Genomic DNA, 23,235 nt, shown 5'->3' with positions numbered 1-23,235 from the left:
AATCTGGTTCCTTGATTATTGCTGAGCTTGATGAGGCTAATCTTATAAGAGCATTTTGAGAAAGTTAATGCTGATGAACAAGGAAAGACAATGCAGCATTTGGGAGATATGCAGAATTTTTTTGGCTATATACTTACTGGACTGTAACAACAGATAAACTGGCATGGAATCCAGCTTTAATACCTATCAATAGGCTTGAGCAGGGCTCCTGCAAAATATCTCTCTCTCTCTCTCTCTCTCTCTCTCTCTCTCTCTCTGTGTGTGTGTGTAAGAGAAACAGAGCTTACACTTAATGGTGTGATGAGTTGCTTGGGTCAGTCAGGATAACTGCTGAGTCCCCTTTTGCCACCCAAATTTGCAGTGGAATAGCAAACAGTTCACAAACATGATGTGAAGTTTCAGTACAGGTGTTCCCTTGTTGCAATGATGTTGATATGTGGCCAAGGTTGGATGGAGATAAAGATGTGATGGAGAGCAGCAGCCAGATATGCTATCCATCATTCCACAACTAAATTAAACAATGTTTTATCCTCTGTAGGGACTTAGGTTTGGGGAGAATGTGCAGTGAATCCCTAGACCTGTTTCAAACGAAAGGTCCCCTTCATGTACACAGTGTTCAAGCACAACATCAAAGCGGAGGTGGATAGTCTTTATCAGGACTTAAGTAAAAAGGTCTGAGTATTATTTTGTAAGCAGATGGTTTGCCTTCTTCCCACACCATATGGTGTACACATCACATTTCCTTCCGATTATAATGGATAGTTAACATCAGCTACATGTCTCTACTTGTATGATGTGCAAGAAAAAGTACTGTATGGAAATACAGGATAGTACAGGTAGGTTCAGTCTAGCAGCTAGAATGTGAGCATTTGAGTGGGTTTTCAGCATCTGACACCTCAGCTATGGACTCACTGTGAGAGGGCATGAATCTATTCAAGTAAAAAGAAAAAAAGCTTAATAAAACTGAAATGAAGCATAAGTGACTGTCTTCACTTAAGGATTGCAAAAAGAGAACTGGAGGACCAGACATGGAAGGAAATATGTATCCTAGGAGGATGCAGGGGGGAAATGAAAATGTATGTTTCTATTTGTGAAGGTTTTTAAGATACACAAAACCTTTAACAACTTGGACCCATTAACCTGTCAAGCTGCCTATTGTGGGGTATTTCCACACCTCCCACAACAACCTATTTGATATCTGAGGGATGCAGTTCTTTAATTACACACATACATACTTTTTTCATACCTGGCCTCAGGGCTTTTTTTCAGCCAGAATTCATCAGAACTCAGTTCCGGCACCTTTCAGGTGGGCACCATTGCCATTCTAAGAGAATGAAGGAGGTGTTCATGGTGAGTTGCAGCACATCTTTTCCTAGAAAAACAGCACTTCATTGCCCAGAACTATGAATGGGCATCATTCTTGCAACTGCAAGATAGGCTCAATTAACATTACTTCCTGTTCTCTCTAATGCTCAGTCAATGAAGATTCTGGGATATGGCTATACTTCCCTGGGCAATGGCAGTGCTTCCATAATTCCACTATAAAACGACACTCTGAGCTACTAGAAAGAAGGCTATGATACAGATTAATTAAACCAAAGGCAGACAGAACTAATTCAAGTAAAGCTTTGACCAGATGTCTTTCATGGCACTGGGTATTCTGTAATAACATGCAGAACTTTTGTATCTGCAAACAAAGGAAGCAAGGCGGAATGTTCCATGCCTATATTACATTCCATGCACATTGGAGTAAAATGATGCAGACTGTTCTGATTATGAAGGGACATTATTCTTTTCAGATTGTAGATTGGTTCTTTAAGTACTCGGATGTGTTGAAAGAGAGAGAAAATGACAAGGCATTCAAGTCTGTAATTAGCAAACTTAAAGCAGCGTTTGCTAGAAATGAGATACTATCAGAAATGGTTAGTGACCTCTTGCTAGAGGAGGACTGAGGGTTTTACAAAGCATTTGGGGAAGCTGTTCAAAGCATTTGAGCACAACCAAATGCTATGGCTGAAAGGAAGAATTCAAACCTTAAAATTATGATGCAAAAGAAGAAGAAAAGCAAGAACCACAAGCTCTTCCTCAGATTTCAGAGAGTTTTCTAAATGGCATGCTAAATTTCTCTTCTTAATACTGCACATAGCCATAACCTGTCATTCATTCTACACCCATTTTATATTTAGCAAAAGAAAAGTCCAGTTACTACATTGGCAACTTGAGTCAGCAGGACAAGCAGACCCCAACCTGAATCATTGCATCACCAGGCTCTGAAAAGCCATGCCAAACGAATAACAGAATTCCTATGTTATGGAGAAGGGAATTTCAGCAGCTCGCAATCCAGGATTACAAAATTCTGTCAAAATGACCTATTCGGCACAACCGTTAGAGATATCGGGGACCTCCTCGGCCTTTGTGTCTAGGCATTCTAGCAATATTCCAGCATTTGACCCTAATCTTGCAAAGTTCAGTACAGGTTGTAAAATCACACCCGAAGAGGTTACAGTTGATGGCACACTGGGAGATTCAAGTGTCAGCACTGATATGAGATAATAGATCTGAAGACAGCAATGAGGCAGGGAGCAAACAGGGATGTAAGGCAGTGCGAGAGAGGTTAAACAGCAGTTTCACTATGTGACAGTCTGGGAACACAAGAGGCAAAAACAGATTTAGAAGACTTTGCAGAGCATAGAGAAGAAATATATTTTGGGGTTGGGAGCACATAGGATGGTATCAGAGAACCGTGAACTATTAAATATTTTTGCATGGGCGCAAATATCTTTTTCCACAGGCTATTTATCAGGCAGTTATGGAATATACTTTTAGAAGGCAGCCGGTATTGCTGCTGACATTTTTATGTTTTTTGGTTCAGCACACAGTGGTCCAGACCAAGTGATAGTCACATATAAGGCAGGGATGGGGAACCTGTAGCCCTCAATATTGTTGGGCTAAAACTCTCAACATCCCTGAACACTGGATTTGCTGGCTGAGGCAAAAGTACCGGTAAGTTAAGAGTCCAACAACATCTGGAGGGACTGGGTTCCCCATCACAGCACTAAGGCATACTATTAGAAATGTAGTGACCCTATATAACAGATGGGCATGTATAGTTGTAAGTGGATATTAAGGTGCATTCCCATCCACACTATCAATTCTTATGGAAATTAAATTTAATAGATTACATCTGTGAAAGCACATCTAAATCCTCTGATGTTCACTTAGTTTTTCATGTAGGCCATGGGTCCCTAAAAAGGCTCCCACAAGGATCTAGCTCTTGGTCCTTGCTGCTTTTAGGCCTGAAATATATCTATCATCTATCTATCATCTATCTATCTATCTATCTATCTTCTATCTATCTATCTATCTATCTATCATCTATCTATCTATCATCATCTATCTCTATCTATCTATCTATCTATCATCTATCTATCTATCATCATCTATCTCTATCTATCTATCATCTATCTATCTATCTATCTATCATCTATCTATCTATCATCTATCATCACCTATCATCTATCTATCTATCTATCATCTATCTATCATCTATCTATCTATCTATCTATCTATCTATCTATCTATCTATCTATATCTATCATCTATCTATCTATCATCTATCTATCTATCTATCTATCTATCTATCTATCTATCATCTATCTATCTATCTATCTATCTATCTATCTATATCTATCTATCTATCATCTATCATCTATCTATCATCTATCTATCTATCTATCTATCTATCTATCTATCTATCTATCTATCATCTATCATCACCTATCTATCTATCTATCTATCTATCTATCTATCTATCATCTATCTATCTATCATCTATCTATCATCTATCTATCTATCATCTATCTATCATCTATCTACAGTACACACACACACATACATACATACACATATATAAAGACTAATTGTTGCTATGGTGGTGGCATGTATGTTTCTGATTTTCCTGAAGTTTACAGCTAGGAAGAGAAATTTAACTCTCCAGTAAGATCATGGTCGTGCTGGTGATTTGCAAGGTAGGGAGAGCGAGTGTGCATGCACATGGCACTGTGATGCATGTGTAACCTGTAGTGTGTGCAGGATTCTCTCAGTTTCTCTGGTTGGAAATATGCCCAAAGACCCCCTAAAAGCTGATAATGCCTGATCTAGGGCCATGAGTTACATAAGGATCTTTGATTATAGGATGAAGGCATCCAACCAGAAGAAGCCGGTGTATTGTTGAATTGACATGTCCTGACCCAGTCCATGTCTTGACACAGAGTTTCTCTGTTATTGGACTGAGACGACTGTCAGGAACACATGGGCAAATTTAGTATTCATACAGATTCTAGCAGCACTCCAAACAACTATCATTGCACTGGAACATTTGCCAATTTTAAAAATTGATTGATGTTTGCTGTCCATCAAATCATTTGGCAAATTTGCAAAAAACAAGATCTGCTACTGTCTGTAATAATGCTGTAATATGTTTCCCTCTTTTTTACCTTTCATGATACAAAAAGAGTGTTCAGAATGCATGGGGTTTGCTTTGCATTATTACCTTCAAAAATTAGATTGTTCAATCATTATGTGAGTTATATAAAATGTACTGAAAGTATGGATTCAGACTCTGATATTTTACATTTTTATATGAAATTAATCTTACAGTTCTCATTACATGACCACTGGTTATCAGGTCTTACAGAGCAACCCAATACTGCTGGCTGAATGGGGCAGAGTATTTGGTAAAAGTCCAGATAACTTGAGATATGCTGCCAGTACATAAAATATGCCAGTGGAACTGCCCTGCTTCAGGGATTGTAGAAAGAAAGGAGCAAAGTCCCTTAGTAAGTGCTCAGCCATGATGGATTTACAGGCTCAGTTTCAATTGGTCCACATCTGCCATGCCATGCCTCTCTGTCACCTGGCCCTTGTCTGTATGCTGCTGGGGTCTGAACACAGGTGAGCCACAGTTAGAAAATCAGACGGACAGATTAGCACTACAGTCTTGGCAGAAGTCCACTTTTTCATGTTTCCACAGGCATTGGAGCTAGGTCATGGTGAACTCAGGTTCCTTCATCCTGGCCCAGACCCCCCCCCCCAAGTCTCTGTGTTGTGGGCTGTGAAGCTACCTATTGGGAAGGTTTCTCAAAAGAGAATGTGGCTCCCTGAAAAAAATGTTCGTCACCCTGGTACTGTATATAGGATGGTTCAGTTAATGGCTTGAATGTATGCTGTATGTCACAAAGTGGGCCATGTAGGCAGCACTTCTGTTTCTCCTAGGTCACCCAAATGTCCTGGGTGTTTCACAGAAGATAGGAGATTGCACAGGGGAAAATGTTTTCATACACTTCTTATGCTGCAAATGGAGATCCTCAGTAAGCTCCAATTATCCAAGAAAATTAATGTGGCTTGGGTAAGCCCATGCATGCTACACATGGACTAGTATTTTCATTAGAACAAAGGAATTCTGTTAATGAAATTGAACTGACTTAATTAGGACGGAACAGATTGGGAATTTCGCAGTGTCAGTTCCATAAACATAGTCTATAAGTTTTATTTTTATTTTTAATGATGACACAAGCCTTAACCCAAGAGATGCAAACAGATGTCATCCTGTATGGAATGCAACTTCAAGTAGTATTCTAGTAAAAATGTTTCAGACACAGCCACTGATACATTGACAGTGAGCCTACAGCCCACCCACACTTCCACTTGTGCTGTGCCTAGAAAGCATGGAAACCTTGCCCAGCTCCTTTGCAAGGGAAAAACTGCTCCTTAGCAATAGATCAGAAAAAATGAAAATTTGGGGGGAAACAAAATTGTTGTTTGCACTGATGGAGTGCTAAATAGTAGTTTTCTCCCGGGAAAAGCAGTGGGTCAAGAGGAAGTATGCATGAGCCCTTAACCACTTCTTGACAGGTGACTGGGCAGCAACCAATGAAACTGAATACTGACGATTCAGGAAAGACAAAAACTTCATACAATGCACAGTTAACCTGGAATTCCGGGAGCAGCTTGTTCACTGGGGTGGAAGGACCTGCAACAAACAATGGCCTCCAGACCTCAGCAGTGCTGCCACTTACTGAGACTTACTGGTGAATCTGAGGCTACCAATGAATCCATGCATCCCTACCTTGCTCCCACTGAGATAATTTGCTCCCTTAAGATATAGTGATCCCCTAAGATGTAGCAATATTCGCCAGCTTGGATGGCTTTGAAAGGGTTTCAGTTTAGACATACTCATGGGGGATGAGAGTATCAGTGGCTACAGTGGTACCTTGGGTTAAGAACTTAATTCATTCCGGAGGTCTGTTCTTAACCTGAAACTGTTCTTAACCTGAGGTACCACTTTAGCTAATGGGGCCTCCCGCTGCCGCCGGAGCACGATTTCTGTTCTCATCCTGAAGCAAAGTTCTTAACCCGAGGTACTATTTCTGGGTTAGCAGAGTCTGTAACCTGAAGCATCTGTAACCTGAAGCGTCTGTAATCCGAGGCACCACTACCACTGTATTTTACCTCCAATGTTTGAATTCTACATAAGGGAAGAACCTTTTGCTCAGGTTCTGGTTTGTGTGCTTCTCATAGGTGGGCTATTGCTTCTCATAGGTAGGCTATTGCTTCCTTTAGCTGTTATTATTTTATTTGTAATCAAAACTTGAGTCCCTGTCAGGGCAGATAGTGGGGTGTACAAGCAAGCAAGAAGGCAGCCAGCCAACCAACCAATTTGTTATTCACCTCTTCTTCACTGGAGGCTTTTAAAGCGGAGGTTGACTAGCTACTAGGCAGGGTGGTACTTGATATTACTGTATTGTAGGGGGTTGGACTAGATGACCCACGGGGTTCCTTCCGCCTCTACGATTTTACAACGGCTCTGCTTCGTCGGCACAAAGGCTGCGGGGCAGCCAAGCACGTCTTGGGGGGAAAAAACCCATCTCTTAAGGGCGACGACGCGCCCTTCCTCCAGGAACCTTCGCTTAGGGAGCTGTGTGCCCGAGCGGAGCAGTCGCCGCGCAACACCCTCCCACTGCCGCCTTCCCGCCAGCCTGAGGATTCTCTCGCTCCCAGGATGAAAAGGAGGGAGAAAGAGAGAGCCGGACGGGAGAGCGGCGAGGGAGCGTTCTCACAGCGCAGGCGCGCGCCGTCCTCGCCGTTGCGCCGCGCGGGCGGCAGGTGGCGCTGCCGGGGAAGCCTTCCCGGGCGGCCAATGGATGAAAGGAGGGAGGCGGAGCTCCGGCGCGGAGGGAGAGCGAGCGAGAGAGAAAGCGAGCCAGTGAGCCGGAGCCACGGTCGGCTCAAGTTGGTTCGCGCGCCGAGACGGCGGCAGCAGCGGCAGCAGAGAGCGAGGAAGGGGCGAAGGAGCGGCTGGGCTGAGAGAGCGAGAGAGCGGCGGTTGCGCTGGCTGGGCAGGTAGGAGCTGGAGCCGCTGCTGCTGCTGCTGCATGTTCTCTCCATTCCCACCCCTTGGAGCCCTTTTCGCTCCTTGCAGAGAAAGAAGGGGGGGGGGTCTTATCAGTCAGTCACCCCCTCCCAATTTCTCCTCCCGGGGGTCCCTTCTGCGCCTGCCTCCCCCTTCTGCGCCCTCCCCACGGCAGCCCGGAGGCGGGACAGCGCTTCTCCCAGCGCCCCCCCTCGCCCACCCCACACGCGTCCACGCGCACCGTCGTCGCTCCGGCTCCGGTGTGGCGGCAGCGCCTCCTCTCCTCCTCTCGCTCTGAGTTCTCGCTGGCTGTTCAGGCTGCTGCTTCCAAACTGATTTACAACCCCCCCTCCCCCCAAAAATCTCTCCCCATCGCTTTCTAGGCAGGGACTCCCGTCCCACCCCCCCACCCCCTTGCTACTTCTCTGGATCCATTGCTCTCCAAATCTCTCCTCCTCCGTTCCACTTTAGGAGCCTTTCCTACAGGTTGTGGGGCGGGGAGGGGGGGGGGCGGTGGCTACGGCGGCGTTTCTCTGTCGCCTAGCCCCACCAGTTGAAGCCTTTGCCTGCCCCATGCTGCCCTAACCTTTCCTTAACGCTGCGTGGCGAGATTCCCATGCCTGTCCAAAGTCTCTGCTCCCCACCCTCCTCTCTCCGCTTCCTCCTCCTCCTCTCCAGTTTTAAACTCTCCCGCAGCCTCCCCGTTGATACTTTAGGTCCTCTTTTTCTCCAACGTGTCCTTTAAAGATGCTCGCTATGAATTGGCTCGGGAGGGTGCTTTCGTTTTCAGTTCATTGTTCGCTTTCCACTAGTGGGGCGATTGTGTTTGGTTTCTTGGCACGGCCTCAGTTTGCAGAAGGTGGACTTCAAACCCGGGGGACTAGTATTTGGCAAGCCTCCTTCGCATCCTTTTATCTTTCTCTCACACACCTTCCGTAGCTCAGCTGAGCTCTGCAGCGCTTTTGTCCCCTTTTTAAAAACCATCCCGGACGATTTTCTATCTACACCTGGGTTTTGCTCCCTGTTCTCCTGAGCCAGCAGTGTAGTTAGTGAGCAGTTCTTAGGGCCATCTGCTGCACATCTTTTGCTGTGCATAAAAAGAAGAAAGCGACTTCATGTAGAGAGCTGGGTGAGGGTTGCTATTGCCCACACCCTTTTGTCAGTTTGATATATAATACGATAATTCAAGCGAGTGTATTGTGGTAACTTTGTGATTTAATGTCTCTTTCCCTTCCCCCGGGGAAACAGCAAATACAGAACTCAGTTTTCCCTCTTCCATTATAAACAACAAATTCATCTGAGCCTAACATAATTTTCCTTTGCCGAGGGTGCTGTACCCATCAATTAAAGCTTCCACTATTTCATATTGTAATTGTCCCAAGAGTCACTTATGCCATGGCACAGCAGTAAAACTGCTAGCACATCTGCAAAGCTAAGCACAGTCTGGTATGGTTTCAGATTGGATGGGGGGTTGGACTAGATGACCCTCAGGGTCCCAACTCTACAATTCTTTAATTCTATGAGTGCATCAAGTTGACCTGCAAAAGCTTCTGCAAAGTGTTAATTTAAGTTCTTCCATAGTTCATTTGAAATGAAGTTATGCAGTACAGCTGTCTTGATCTCTTTTAGGAAAAACCTATACGGAGAACCAAAACACAGTAATCCTTTGAAATGCATACTTCTCCAAATTTTGCAATGCTGTTAATTCTCCAGCTAAGCAGTTGTACAAAAGTGCACCTACTTGGATAAAGTGTGTATAGAAAGGCATATAATGGTGAAAATAACATACAAAGTGGCATTATATTGGGAGGTGGAATGCTTTGCCAAAATCTGTATACTTCATGACAGTGAGTTTAGGAGAATGTTACACTAATGTGTAGAACTGAATTTAAGATTGGAAAAATGAAATAAGTGAGAAATTTGAAATTGGGAGATCTGTCTCTAGCTATTACATTGGGGAGAGGGATAAACTTTCCCCATTATATGTTGGATTCCTATGCTCAAAGAGTTCTTAATTTGGGTTGCATTCAACAGTACAGCAGAATGAAGTACTAGAATGGACTGTCCTGCTTGAAAGTTCACTGTACAGTAATACCTCCGCTAACGTCCGCCTCATCTAGGGTCCATTCCGGCGAACGTCCATGGCTAACCTGGAAGTACCGGAACGGGTTACTTCTGTGTTTGCCACTTGCGCATGCGCAGAAGCGCAAACCACACCACACGCGCAGACTCAGCGCTTTGCCCTGCGTCCTTTTCAGCTATGGCCAGGGCTCCAGAACGGATCCCAGTCACAAAACAAGGTATGACTGTAGATACAAATCTAAGAAGGTAGGAAACGGTCTAGGTTTGAATTTTCTGCCTGATGTGCTAATTTTGTTTGTGTGGAACTTGGTTTTTTTTATGTGGGAACGCATTAACCATGTTGATCAGCTTTTTATGCTCTTGTTCACTTAGGCATTTGGCTGTAAATTGATGCCATATGTTATGATGATACCCTCGCATGTTCTGATGGTTATCTTTTAGCAGGGTGGGGTAGTAGTTGTCCTTCTTAGGTTATTGCAGGTCGAACATCTTTAGTCAGTGCCTTTATATCTTTTTGATGTTGGCGGCATCAGTCTGTCTTGGGCGACAGTGGAGGAGTGCACTTTGAGGAGTAAAGTCAAATTATTGGAGAGTTCTAGTGCCTGTTGTGGCTGTAGAGACCAATACAGGAGAGACATGTTTTATTTCAGGTGAGGCAGATGAAGGTGTCCAGTTTTGCTGCTACAGCTGCACCATTGCATTTCTTTCCTCTATGATCTTTCTTTTTGATGTATACTAAATATTTTATGTATCCTCTAATGTGAGGCACCTTGAGATATTTTATGAAGTAGGTGATGAACAATTGCAATTAATACTACTACTTCTAAAAATAGTACCACCTAATTTCCCATCATTCTGCTGCATGTGTTGACGCAGACTCAAAAGCAGCTGTAACACTGATGTCCTGTTTTGACATTTATGAAAGGAGGATTAGAGCAGACAAAATTTGTAGTAGGAGGATGCGAGTAGGATGTCAAGTAAAATCTTGTTAAATTTAATCTTTCAAGCAGGTGGCTGAAACTACTAGCACAGAGCATCAGATCACATGCGTATCTTTTATCTAAATGGTGAAACGTGGTCTTTTAATTATATTGGGTATATTGTGATACTAATTTTGATTGTTTAATGCAGATCATTATACTGGGATGATTCTTTGAGAATTACTAGGCTAACTGGGTTGTCTAAGTGGATTTTTTTCCTGCTATGCTGAAAAATAATAATTGCACTGGAGCAAGAGCAAGTAAGATACTTCAACTGCAGTCATAAGCATAGTTAATAGGGTGTCCCCTTGAACTCCATGTTTGTACCTCGGTGTAAACATAGGATGGGATCGCAGGGTGCTTGTTAGAATAGCTGTTTAGTGTTTTTCTATTCTGCAGAGTCTGGAAAAAATTATCTAAGATATTTTTTGCCTCTCATTATATGTTCTAAATCTAAGTGTGTGTTAGTGTCAACTGTTGCACCATAAATTCATTTTGTTCTAAAACATATTCTTTTTTTACAGATTTTATATCTGTTCTCTGTGTGATTAAAATGATTTTGTTTTAAATACACTTAAGTGTAAATGTGGTACCACAATGTGGGGACTAACGTTGGGGAAGCATTCCCTAAGTTGGGGGCCACCACTGAAAAAGCCGCCTCTTTTAAGAGGTGATCTTACTATCCTTGCATGTGGCATATAGAGCCAAACAGAAACATCTCTTATATCTAAACTTATGCTGTATCAGATCCTTCCAGTACCCAGAGTGGTTCAAACTGCATATATTCATTACTTACAACTCAGCTAAGAAAAAATGCCATTCCCATGAGATTTGATAGATCCATGTATCCCTTTAGATCTCCACTCATTGTAGTTGGATGCATGCTTGTAGCTGATTTCTCATACTCTTATTTCAGATGAGATCCTCCAAATCTAATTACTTGTAGCAGAAGTTGGGGGAAGCTAGTAAGTAAGGCAAGCATGTATGAAGAGTCTAGCACTGCAATCCTGAGGGTAGGAAGATTTAATTTCTTGTCAATAGCAAGTGACCTCACTATACTATTTATTTGGCAAATTTTATGCAAACCTACCTTGTCTGTTGTAAATTTTTTAGTGTGCAATGGCTGAAAACGGGAAAAAAATCAGTGTTTATTTTTTATGATAGTTTTGTATGGTGCTGGGTTCTACACTTAAGTTTACATGGATGAGTGCCAAAGCACCAGCAATTGAGGACTAGGCAATAATTTCAGCTTCTGGACAGCTTTCAAACATATCCGTGTGTTACAGTCTAGCAGGATCTGCAGTAGTCATGGTTGCTGGAACAAGTTTCAGCTAAATGGCACTGTGTGCTTTAATCATCTTAAAGTTATAGTTTAGCCCAGGGTTTCCCAGATTTCTGAGACATTGAGTCCCTGATGAGCTTATAAAGTCGCTGTTGGCTCCAACTCCAGTTCTTAGGAATGTAAATGAAATAAAGTAAAGAAATAGCGATGCATAACCAACATTTATTAATCTGAATTGATGGAAAAAAGAAGCAAAAAGAGGATGAATATTAATAATGGGCTTTAACAAACATATGAGTATTGGGCTGCAGGTTTGTGAGGTGCACTCAGTACATGCTCATGCCTTTTATATTTGAGATCATAGGTATTCTTAATTTTTGCGCTGTAGCTCATGAACTTCTTTCCCCCTTGGGCTGTTTCTGACCCCTTTTTGCTCCCTGCACAGCCTCAGTGACCTTTGGGGGGGCGGGGTAAATAGTGATCACTTTAGGAGGGACAGATTCCAGCCTAAATATTACTGAAATGTGTAGTGTAGTCTGTTTCATCAGGAAGGGAAGGGAGCAATGTAACTGCCACCATTACTCCATTCATCACCTTGACTAGAAAGGTAAACTAGATGGTGGCAAGTATATGAGTCTAGCAGGCTAAACAAAGCAGGGGTTTCATAATATGCTCCTTTAGGAAGGCAGAAATTGCCAATTCTTAAATGGAGGCATTGACTAAATCAACTTCCTTACCATAGTGACATCATCTAGAAAAAGCAAGAGCCAAACACAGATGTCGTTGACTGTACATGGTAAGAAAAAGGTTTCAGGAAGGTCCTGGAATCTCTGACGTAGAATCTGTAGTCAGAGTTAGTCAGAGTAAGGTTACCGTGAGAAATTTATTTGAAGTTCTGACCTTGAATTTTTCCAGTGGGTCATCATTACCCACTTCAAGGTTGTTGTTTTTACACTCTCTCTCTCTCTCTCTCTCTCTCTCTCTCTCTCTCTCTCTCTGTGTGTGTGTGTGTGTACAGTGGTACATTGGGTTACATATGCTTCAGGTTACAGACTCTGCTAACCCAGAAATAGTACCTCGGGTTAAGAACTTTGCTTCAGGATGAGAACAGAAATCGTGCTCTGGTGGCGTGGCGGCAGCTGGAGGCCCCATTAGCTAAAGTGGTGCTTCTGGTTAAGAACAGTTTCAGGTTAAGAACGGACCTCCAGAACGAATTAAGTACTTAACCCGAGGTACGACTGTACAGACACATACCGAGACGCACATATATATGAAATAAATAAGTCATAGGTTTTTTTATGGTTCTGTCCAGTATGTTAAAGGCCATTTAATCCATATGGGAAAGTGTCAATTGACTGTACTACATGTATGGGTTGGTGATCGCATTATGGTTTATTCCACCATAGAGTAGGTTCAATTGAATTTATTCCAAGTTACCTGTTGCTGTTATTCAGGTAGTCAGTCCTACTAAACAATTGCCCACCCAGTTCTTGGAACATAGTCCTCAAGTACCAAAGAGTTTAATGTACACTGATCCGTTGAGGAATGCATGCCAGAGGATTATATTGGCTGCCTAAATGAGATCTGTACTTCAGATAGTACTAGAGTTGCAGTAGGATAGGAGGTGCAGTATATTTATAGTCCCTATTCAAGTTACTTCTTGAAACTCATTAGGCTTTGGGACAGTCTTAATAGACCCACCGCATCTACATTGGAACGAACTGTGACAGTGTCAGCAGTCACTCGTTAATGTCCTGTACATAACAGTAGTTACTGCTTTCCCTCACCCACAGAGCATCACCCACTCATTCAGTTCAAAATACTGTACCAAATCTAGTTATGAGTTGATTGGTTGATATCTTAGCAGAACCTCATTCTGGTATTGAGTGTAAAGCCAGGCCATCTGTTTCATGGCATACTTGATGATGAAGACTGAATTCTTGTGCGTCACCAAAATGCTACTGCCACTGATCCCAGCCTGATGCTGAACAGTGAACCCAGCACATTCCCAGACCTCTTAGCTGGCTCAGCATTTTCATTTGGGAACAAGTCCTAGATGACCAAACTGTAACTACTAAGTTGGCTTTATAAGGTACCTACCACAAAGTTAGCAGGCACCTAACTCTGTGTGCAGGATTCAGGAAGAGCTGATAGGTTTTAATGTTCTATTCTCTCTTTCTCCCAGATGACAGCCCTCACTTTTCAATGTCACATGCCCTTATTGTTGAGAACTTAGTTTTCATGGGCCTCTCCATTCCGTTATGAGACATTTATATGTAAAATTTATACTCTGCCCCTTTTCACCCCAAAAGTGTCCAGTGTGACTGACAATATAAGATGAAATGAAACCATATCCCATATGCAATAATTAATATGAGTTACAAAATACAGTGGCTAACTGTACCTGCCCCTTTCCAAGTTCCTTTACAAATAAAAATGTATTCAATTTTTTATTTGAAAAGAGCTAGGGTACAGAATTGTCTGGCCTCTCCTGGGAATTCCAGAGACACCAGAGAAAGCCTTTGTGATCACATCCTCCTAGACATCCATGGTATTAATTTAAGAAGGGCCTTTGTTTTTGTTGGACATATGGAGAAGCCATGTCTTCAAGCACTTGAGTTCCAGGGAATTTAGGGATTTGTAGTATCAGCGTCTTGAAGATACGGGCAATTTTCAGTCAAATTGAAAGATAAAATGGAAGAGATAAAAAGGAAAGGAGTCATAATCACCTCTTTATTTCACTAAAAACATCCCCTCTTAACAGAGAAATGTCTATATTTACTGGCCAAACTCATTACTATAACAAAGGTTCAAAACCATCTTAGCCCATTGTAGGGAATGTAACAAGGAATAGTAGATCAATAACTAATATTTTCCTCTCATAGTTTGACACAATAAAACAGTATCTTTTGACATTATCCTTTGGGCAGTGACCCAGCAGTGAGCTGCCCTCCCTCCACCTCCCAGTAAATAAATAATCATCCCCAATGAAGTACTTAGAAGTCATTGTGGGAGGATATCCAACCCGTAATAAGGCTTTGGTTCACTATAGAGTTGCATGGTACTCAGCATGAGGTTCGGTTGTAAAACTGTAGCTGTTGAGCTAGCATACCTGCTTTATTTGGGAAATGCTGTACTTTTCCATGTATAAGACTAGGATAGTGTATCCCCCCATTTTCTTAATTTGGAGTCCCCCCCCCCAAATGGGGTGTGTTATATATGAAGGCGTATTATACATGAAAAAATACGGTCTATGAATTTTGAAGTGGAAAACAAATTGATAATTCAAATCAACCCACACTGTTAATAATCCAGTGAATTTGTATTTGATGCAATTGAGAGAGGAAAAGTCTGATCAGTTGATACGAAGGCAGATGTAAATGAATAGCAGATATTGGTCTTGTTAATTTATGCTTGTCTAGAAAATTAACCAATGCGGGATTTTGTTATAATCTTTCCATAACTTAGATCACTCACCCATAGTGCTGTGCCTTTGTGTCTTTCTGGTTGACATTTTCGTCTGCCACCTGTGGAGACTGTTGACCTTTGGTCTCTGTTAATGATTGTATAATAATGACAAACTAGTCAAATACAGCATCACTTTCAAGTTTTTAGGGCCCTCACTGACTCGCTTCTTCCTCTCCCCACCCTGGCCACATCATCAACTGCTATTTTTGTAATTGAGTTATGTTTTTTGTCTTCGTAAAATGCTTGCCTCAACTTGAATTTCTGTTTAGTCATTCTGATAGTTTCCATGCAGCTTTCAGGTTTAGGATAACGTTTTACAAAGAAAAATGTAAACAGAACATTTATGTTTCAAGTGGAAGAGTTTAAAGGGTCTTTGTGTGTAGAAATGTTTAGCTACAGTGATTATTCCCAAGGGATTTGCTACATAGGGAGTAGCTTCAGTCCATTTTCCAAATGCTGCTTTCTGTACTGTCCCAGTCTTATCCTTGCATCTTAGAGGAGCAGATCAAAAAGTTTTTAATTTAGGCATAGTTAATTGTTTACTTTAGACTGCCTCAGTGGGGGAGGGGAGGAGTGGGGCTCGTTGAGCATGCGGTATATCTTGCCCCTGAACTTCTTCCACTCCAACTGCCATTTGAACTTGAAGAATTGGTGCCTGAGTTTGCTTTTTCTCTATTGACTCCCTGTCTCTTTTCTCTTCTTGAACTGTCTCTTAGATTATAGTCCTGTGGGTAGAGACTGTCTTGCTTTAATTGATTGTATTTAAGCTGCTCTGGAAGGGGTTTTGGCTGAAGTGCAACATATAAATGCTATAAATAAACAGTTGCTTCCCAAGGAAACTTCATTTAGAAGTATCAAGAAAAGTTACAATTAGAATACTGTATATCAGTGGCTAAAGAAATCTCCACAGGACAACAATTGACCACTGGCAAATTTATCACACGGAGACAACAGTTCTTCTGAATAAGGAGTTAGTCCACAAAAGTCAATTTTTTGGTGACATGTATGTGCTTTAAGCATGCTTTTGTTTTTAAAACACCTAATGTAAGCATTAACTTTTATATTTATAGCTAATATTTTTAAACATGAAAGGGCCCAAGTGCAGTACAGTCATATCTTGGAAGTTGAACTGAATCTGTTCCAGATGTCCATTCAACTTCCAAAATGTTTGAAAACCAAAGCATGGCTTCTGATTGGCTGCAGGAATTGAAAGCTGCGGAAGCCCCGTCGGACGTACGGCTTCCAAAAATAGTTCGCAAACCGGAACAGTCACTTCCGGTTTTGCTACGTTTGGGAGCTGTTCGAAAACCAAGTTACGACTATATACTGAAGTGGGGTTAGGGGTGGAAAGTCCTCTGATTATTACAGCAAGTTATCGCCATGTAATACGCATGGCATATTACAGTGTCTTGTAAGTATTTATAGAATCTCTTCTAGCCATTTATTTAGCATGACCAAGAACTATAGTTTGCACTAAGTAACTTTGTCCATAAAAAGATTTCCAAAGATTACTGAAAGCCTTGTATCTTGATTATAATGATTTACTTGGTTCTTCTTCTTCTTTGGTGATCACTTGTAGCTGAGTAAGATTGTCTTCCACAAACACGGTTTTAACAATGAGTCTGTAAGTGACTGTGGAGGCCAATTCTGGATCCACACGTCCTTCCACAGTGGGGACATTGGTTTCTGGGTGGGAGTTGATCACGGTGTGGATTTGCCAAGCGTGTCTTCCTCCTAGCACGTTTCTCCCTTGTGTTGTGAGTTCAAGTGTCTTCAAAGCCCATTACACCGTTGGTAAAGGCTGTTCTCCAATTGGAGCGCTCACAGGCAAGTGTTTCCCACTTGTTGGTATTCATTGCTACATTTTTAAAAATTTGCCTTTAAACCTCTTTTGTTGACCACCAACTCGTATTGGCCTGAATAAGCCTCACTTTCCCCCAAATTCTGACTGTGAAAAATTAAAGTGCAGCTTATATTCGCGACCTTACGGTATGCAGCCAGGAACGTGGGGCAAACAGCACCAGGAGTGCGGTGAAGCAGCGCCTGCCTTGTGTGTAGTCCCCCGTCCTTTACCCCAAGGCTGGGAAGGGAGAGAGTGAGGAAGGGGAAAGGCTGCTGGCAGCGCTGCGCGGCTCTCCCCTCCCAGTATGCAGCTAGGAGCAGCACGGAATGGAGTGGTTTATATTCAATTATTTTTTCTCCCCACCCTCCAATTTTAAAGGTGCAGCTTATATTTGGGTGTGGCTTATATTTGGGACAATACGGTATATGAAATTGTAATATGGAAATATGTCCATGCAGTGGTATCTTCTCCATACATAGGTCCTAAGATTGTCACCCTGACTTAAATCTCAAAGCATGGAAAGTCTGACTTGCTGATTTAATTGAAGAGACCTCCTGCAATAGCTGTACAAGTGCATTTCTTCTTTGTTGCTATAACCTAAAAATGTACAGAATCATTTGAAGCTTTTAAAAGGATACTTGTTTGGACAGGTTATTAATGGGCTTTGCATAAAAGTAGCACTCCCAGTGCAGTTGTTAAGTTGTGGCAGTGAACAGACACTGTCAGATATTATTCTGTATCCTCAGTGACACTTAATTCTTTCCCCCTCACAGATAAAAGTAAAAGAGAAGGTTTATTTTTTTTTCAAATGCAATGGAGAATTGGCAAGCTAGATTTTTTTTTATATATAAAAATCATGTCTTCTACATGCAAATTTCCTAAGAAATATGCAGCTTAATCTTAACATGAGTATGATGAACATAAAAAAGGACATTTTAACCGGACACATGGTGTGGACTCACTTTGACTGACTAAAATGTTAGCCCTTAGTTCACTGCTATTTCTGTGGAATGTGGAATTTCATATCAGCAAGCACAATCTCTGAGAATAACTTGTACTGTTTCGTTCTACAAGATTTCTGTTTGTCTTGTATGGATTTTGCCTTGGACCTTCTCAAGAACCATAGAAGAGTGTAAGCAGTAGTGACTTAAGCTGCTTCTGTTCAGGCTTATGGGTATCATTTGAAGCAGGAAATTGCACCTGTCCAATTTAGTGACAGAATATTCGCCACCCTTGGGCAAGATATGGAAGGTTCAGAAGATAAAGAACACATTATGTGCTCTCACTGGGACATGAAGTTGCTTATAAAAGGAATTTTAAAGTAAAGGGTTCTTGATGTAGCAGCAAGCACAATACTGCATGGGTGATGTAGTTCGTACTATCTCTAATTTTACAAGACTTACAAATTAACACCCCAAACTTACTAGCCATGTACGATACCTGTATGTAGCGAGTGAATAGTTTTACCACAGGGTTGCTGCATCTACTTCTTGGTAGGGTCTGGCCATGTTTTGCACTTTCTGCAATTTGTCAGACTACATGAATCAACGTTGAAAAGATGACCAGCTTTCCATGGTAATTCCTCTGTGCGTGTGATGATAACACACACGCACACACACGCGCGCACACACAGACAAAACACACTCTTACTTTTTTACATTCCTTTGCTTTTAATTTGTATTCTAACCCACATATAAGCATTCTAAACAAATATGTTGTCTATTTGTTCTAAGAAAAAGTTCATGTGTGTGTGTGAGAGAGAGAGAGAGAGAGAGAGCGTGCTGAAAAGAAGCAGTTTTGAGTTTTTTGAACATTGTCAGAGACATGCGAAGAGAAACACGTTAAAGGGTTTCTATTCTTCCTATTGCAATGCATGTTGAAACTGTGAATTAGTAAACGACAGTTTGTTATAGTGATATTGTAAATCACCAGGGGTGTCTCCCTTTCAACAGACTCTGAATTTTCCATCTTGTGGGCAAAGGGACCAAGGAACAAAACAACCACCCTTCTTTGTTTCTAGTTCTGTGTCACAACTTTCCTGGGGAATAAGACTGATAGCCGGTCTATTATTATTACTTGTTTCATTATCCAGTTTAAAAGTCTGGAGTTACAGTTGAGGACTGTGGTTTGGTTTTGGTTCTGTTTTTTGTTCAATGCTTTCCAAGCCCCAAGTTGGGTGAAAGATTCCTGCACTGCAGGGAGTTGGACAAGATGGTCGTCTTGGTCCCTTCCAACTCCATGATACTATGAATTCTAATAAGAGATGATAAGTGGGACATAACTCTAGTACATTCTAATAATTATTTGCAGTATTTCAGCATTGACTTGCACCAGCACTTTTCATTGACTACATAACGATCATAGAAGTAAACATGAATAATTTTTGTTCATGTGTAGTCTTCCAGTAGGACTACAATAAGTAAATACATTTAAAATTTATGTAGTAATAAATCAGAACAAATAAAGAGCAACACTTTGAATCACTTACTTCGCCAAACCTTTATTAGGCATTGCAAATATAAGCCATCATAAAACATCAATATATAAAATTTTAAAATATGTACAAATAAACAGCCATGTAAGAACGAGGATTTTCACTGGAGTTTCTTCCCGCTAAATAGTGCCATTCACCACTCTGAGAGACTCAGTTGATAAAAGCTCAGCCACCCTTGCAGTTACTTTGGCATTGAGTTTGCTTTGGCAGATGTTAAAGGAATATAACTTATGTATTAAGATCAGCAAGTGTTGATTGATTCCCAACTCTACAAGCTTCTTCCACAATATCGCACAATCAACTGAATCAAAGGCACCATGAAAATCTACGAAAGCTGCATATAAATCTTGGATTGGTTTTTAAGTCTATATTTTTCAACCAAATTTGTAAGTATGAGACAATCGTCTAAGCTAGAGCAGCCTTTGGAAAAACTTATTTGTTCTTTTCCTGGTAAGTTTAGATTTTTCACTCAGGTAAGTATCGTATTTTTTGCTCTATAAGACTCACTTTTCCCCTCCTAAAAAGTAAGGGGAAATGTGTGTGCGTCTTATGGAGCAAATGCAGGCTGTGCAGCTATCCCTGAGAGGGATTGCTGCTTTCACTGCGCAGCGATCCCTCTTGCTGTTCTGGCTACTGAGATTCAGAATATTTTTTTTCTTGTTTTCCTCCTCCGAAAACTAGGTGCGTCTTGTGGTCTGGTGCGTCTTATAGAGCGAAAAATACGGTAATTTAAGTAAAAGATGCTTAGCATAGATTTTCCCTATCACTGACACTAGACTTATCGGTCTGTAGTTCTTTGGTTCATCTGGATCACCTTTTTGGAAGATTGGAATAATTATTGATCTAAGCCATATTTTAGGAATGATTTCATATTTATCAATAAGAGTAAATAGCTGAGCTACGGGTTCTGCCCACCAATCCGTGAATGTCTTAAATAATTCTGTTGGTAGACCACCCGGCCCTGGCGTCTTGCCCAGTTTGAAACTTTTAATTATCTCTCTAATTTTCTCCTCTTTCATCATTGGCCACTCCTTTAGTTTATCTAGTTTGTTATCGTTGGTCTCCTTTCCAAGTGTGGAGACAGTGTGGTGTAGTGGTTAAGAGTGGTAGTCTTGTAATCTGGGGAACTGGGTTCGTGTCTCCGCTCCTCCACATGCAGCTGCTGGGTGACCTTGGGCTAGTCACACTTCTCTGAAGTCTCTCAGCCCCACTCACCTCACAGAGTGTTTGTTGTGGGGGAGGAAGGGAAAGGAGAATGTTAGCCGCTTTGAGACTCCTTAGCGTAGTGATAAAGTGGGATATCAAATCCAAACTCCTCCTCCTCCTCCCCTCCTCCTCCTCCTCCTCTTCTTCTTCTTCTTCTTCTTCTTCTTCTTCTTCTTCTTCTTCTTCCCATTCAATTTACAGTGGTGCCTCACAAGACGAAATTAATCCGTTCTGTGAGGCTCTTCGTATAGCGGTTTTCTTGTCTTGCGAAGCAAGCCTATTGACAGCTTAGCGGATTAGCGCTATTAGCGGTTTAGCGGCTTTTAGCGATCAGCTTAGCAGTTTAGCGGCTTAGGAAAAGGGGGGGGGAGGGAAAAAACCTGCAGGAACTCGCAAGACATTTTCGTCTTGCGAAGCAAGCCCATAGGGAAATTCGTTTTGCGAAGCGCCTCCAAAACGGAAAACCCTTTCGTCTAGCGGGTTTTCCGTCTTGCGAGGCGTTCGTCTTGCGGGGCACCACTGTACTATGTAGATTGTTAAATATGGAAATGAAATACTGAGACCATTTAGATTCTGCAATTGATGGGGCAGCTGATTGGTCGCCAGCTTTCAGACCTCCATATACGGGTATACCTCGGTTCTCAAACACCTCCGTTGTTGTACGTTTCGTTTTTTGAACGCCAAAAACCCAGAAGTAAATGCTTCCGTTTTTGAACATTTTTTGGAACCTGAACATATGACGTGACCTCTGCTGAGTGCAAGAAGCTATTGCAACCAATGGGAAGCTGCACCTCAGTTTCTGAACGTTTTGGAAGCTGAACTGCGGAACTGATTCTGTTCGAGAATCGAGGTACCACTATCGACCAAACTGCTTTGTTATTTTTGTTTTGGATGGAATCAAGTAATTGGGATCATTTTTGGGTGGCATATTTTTCTTTTTGGCCAGAACAAGGTGATATTTTCTTTTTCCATCAAAGTATGAAGGTTCTAGTTTGGTATGGTTATCTTTGAAATTTGGTGCAATTTTCTTTTAAGTTGAAGACATTCATTGTCGAACCAGGGACTAGTTCTGTTTTTAAGTGTCCTGACTTTTGGTGGAGTATTAAGCTCTCCAAACGTTTTGAAGATTTCACTATATTACTTCTAGAACATCACTACGAGAATTGATATACTTCAGATTAAAGAGTACCTGGTTTCTAAAACCAACTGTAAGTTTTTGCCCCACTGTTACACTCATTTCCTGGGACCATTTTAGTTGGGTCATATGCTCATGTTGACAAAAAAATGTATTATTACGATTAGTAATTTCTAAATCAAAGTTTAAATTTATAGACATCAACAATGGTTGGTGATCGCTTTCGGTACATGCCCCAACTCTAAACTCCACTATCAGATTTACAGTGTCGCAAGGGACCAGCATATTACATCCTCAGGGGAGGGGGAATATGTAAATTCCCCATTTCTATCCCCATCTATTGAACCATTCACAATTTGTAAGCTAAACTTATTACACAGCTTGAGCAAGCATATGCCTCCCCTATTTATAACCTTGTCTCTAGAGAGTCTTCCTATTTTCATTGAATGTGCAATATCATTGGTGGTATTCCAATCTAAAATGCTACTTAATTGTTCATTGTCAATACCCACCCTAGCATGAAAACCACCCACTATTATTAATGAGGTGCTTGGGTATCTATCAATCAAATTTTCAGTGTAAAAGTTTGTGTCTGTCAGTGGGGAGACTTCCCTAAGTTCTGTAGCTTCCACACAGCCTCTTTATATTGTTGGTCCTTTTTCTGTTCTAGATCTTTTGGAGTTGGTGGAAAATCTTGTAAGTCTACTGGCTGTCTACTGTTTTAAATCAAATTTACGGGGGGGGGGGGTGTTGTTGCTGATTCCAGTACAAGATTAGTTATTAGCATTCTTTTCAGTTTGATGGATCATATTTTGGTCTTTGGATATCCCCTGTTTTCTTTCATGGAATGATGTATGCGCAGGCAGTATAGTCTGACTGAAGCTGAAAGGTTGGAAGGAAAAACAAAATAAGTAGTGTTGCAGGAACACCCCCCCCCCAAAAAATAATCATTCAGTTTGTACAAACATGACACTCACACACGACATACGCAATGCTTCTGTTATAAATTCATAGAAAATCATCCATACATCGGATCTGTACCGTTCCACTTTTATTTTACACCATGAAGGAAGGACTATCAAAGGGTGTGTGTGACTTAACACAAGGCAGCCAACACGTCCTCAGCGAGCTCTACCCAGTTGGCATGACAACCTTGATGGTCCTAGACAGAAGATCATTACACTCACAAAAGACCTGCATATGGAAGTAGAATCAGTATGAACTGAAACAAAGGACAGTGATCAGCCCTTCCTTCGGGGGGCAAGAAACTGCGAACTCCCCTTTTTTCCTCTGGAAAGTACTCATGGGGAGGGGGAAAGGAGGAACCGGCCAAG

General features: G+C 41.6%; 1 protein-coding gene across 1 annotated transcript in view; it reads left to right on the top strand.

Moving 5' to 3' along the window:
• Positions 1 to 7,199: 7,199 nt before the first annotated feature.
• Positions 7,200 to 23,235, top strand: part of PXYLP1 (2-phosphoxylose phosphatase 1) — a 60,549-nt gene continuing 44,513 nt past the window's right edge. Inside the window, exon 1 of the mRNA XM_081910491.1 lies at positions 7,200 to 7,401. The gene's annotated coding sequence lies outside the window, so the exon portion shown is untranslated. The remainder of the gene's footprint in view (positions 7,402 to 23,235) is intronic.

The sequence above is a fragment of the Podarcis melisellensis genome (assembly GCF_964234715.1).
Source record: "Podarcis melisellensis genome assembly, chromosome: 5".
Lineage (NCBI taxonomy): Eukaryota > Metazoa > Chordata > Lepidosauria > Squamata > Lacertidae > Podarcis > Podarcis melisellensis.
This window is presented reverse-complemented; position numbering and strand designations above follow the sequence as displayed.